The sequence below is a fragment of the Saimiri boliviensis genome, chromosome 15, assembly GCF_048565385.1.
Source record: "Saimiri boliviensis isolate mSaiBol1 chromosome 15, mSaiBol1.pri, whole genome shotgun sequence".
Lineage (NCBI taxonomy): Eukaryota > Metazoa > Chordata > Mammalia > Primates > Cebidae > Saimiri > Saimiri boliviensis.
In genome coordinates, this window is record NC_133463.1 from 28,531,349 (window position 1) to 28,533,469 (window position 2,121).

Genomic DNA, 2,121 nt, shown 5'->3' on the forward strand with positions numbered 1-2,121 from the left:
AGATTGAGATGTGCTCCAAGTATGAAATACACACTAGATTTCAAACTGAGTACAAAAAGCATAAGACATTTCATTAATAGTTTTTATATTGATTCCATGTTAAAATAATATTTTGGGTATGGTGGGTTAAATAAAATCCAGTATTGAAATTAATCTCACCTGTTCCTTTTTGCCTTTTTAATGTAGCTACTAAAACATTTAAAATTCTATATATGGCTTGAGTTACATTTCTATTGGACAACGCTGGTCTAGATTTAAGAGATTTAAGAGATTTGCCCAGAATGTCCTCCCGGGTGTGAGACAGAGCAGGGACTCTTCTTAGGGGCCCGCCACCCCACCCCAAGCATGGAAATAAAGGAAAATCTGTAGTTCCTTCAAGAAAAATTCCAAACACCTAGCCAGACCTGAGAAGTAAATAAGCAACCTGATAAGCAAGAGGGTAGAAATTGCTTAAAACAATAGCAAAGGTGGGCTGGGGGTGGTGGCTCACGCCTGTAATCCCAATACTTTGGGAGGCTGAGGCAGGTGGATCATGAGGTCGGGAGTTTGAGACCAGCCTGGCCAACATGGTAAAACCTTGTCTCTACTAAAAATACAAAAATTAGACAGGTGTGGTGGCATGTGTCTGTATTCCCAGCTACTTGGGAGGCTGAGGCAGGAAGATCCCTTGAGCTCAAGAGTTCAAGACCAGCCTGGACAATGTAGGGAAACTGTAAATAAAAGAAAAAAAGAAAGAAAAGCTAAAGATAACATCTTAACATATGTCCCTGAGCTGTTTTTCAGAAGCCTACACCCCTCCCACCCCCTACCAAATGGAAAATGTCATTTACTGGCATGTAGACCCCAGGTAAGGGAGAAGCAAGAACTGAATGCCATTCTTTGTTCTAAATTTCCTCCCGAGGGGCACTGAAGAGTCACAGGCACAGGCCAGACCTCAACATTCCTTTCTGCTGACCCCAATTTTTTAGACAAAGCTTTCCTTCCTTAACTAGTGAATCAGAATCTTTGAACCCTCCAATGACTGATACGCCCCTCCTTCAAAATATCCCATCTTTTTAGGCCAAACCAATCTCTACCCTCCATGTGTTGATGTCTGATTTTACCTGTAACTTCTGCTCTCCCAAAGTGTACTCCCACCTTTAAAACTCTGTGCCTGTAAGCCAGCAGGAAAGCCAGTCTTAAGCACAAGCTGCATGATTCTTACTGCTTGGTGCCCTGTAAATAAATGCCCTCCTTTCCCTCACTGCAAAACCTCGGTGTGGGTCTTTGTCTTCAGTGTGCTGGGTGAGTGGACCCAGGTTTGGCTCAGTAACAGGTGGAGCTATTAAGGCAGCAATAAAACAAGAGTGAAAGCCTGAACACTAAGCATCTCTTGTAAAAATAGAGTATGAGCATCTCTGTCTTGTTTGCATCATTGTAAAGGATTTCTTCCTGGTGCTCTATGTGCTGAGCATTGTGCTAGATGTTGGGGCTGCTGGATAAACCAGGGGGAGGTGGTCCTGCCCTCATCAAGCTTGCTCTCTAGCTACATGATTCAGTCTCTCCCTTCATCAGGAGAGTTTCTGCTACTGCTGTCCTTGCAGGAGAATAGATAGACGCATGACATTTGATATTTGTTTTTCCACGTGATTAAATGTATTGAATGTTGACTCTGTGTCAGGCACTTTTAACTCCTTGTCTCTTGGAATCCTCATTAATCAATCACCCTACAAATTATTATTCCTGTAAAGAGGAATAAACTGAGGATTGGGAAGTAAAACAATTTGCCCAAAGCCAAACAGCTGGTCAGAAACAGAGCCCAAATTGAAACCCATATCTGCCTGAATGCAGCGTTCCACAGCTAACCACTATACATACACTCACTGGCTAATAACTAAAGAACCAGACAGGCCACAGCACAGAGCAGGGCCCTGCAAAGACAACTGTGGAGTGCTCCCTGCATTCTTTACCATATAAGACACACACATTTAGAGAGACAGTGGGGGCGGGAGTTTGGGGGGACAGCACGAGTCTCTCACTTGGTTGTTCAGCTGATCTTTAACTCCCAGCTTCAAGACATTCTCCTGCCTTGGCCTCCCAAAGTGCGGGGATTGTAGGTATGAGCCACCACACCTGGCCTAT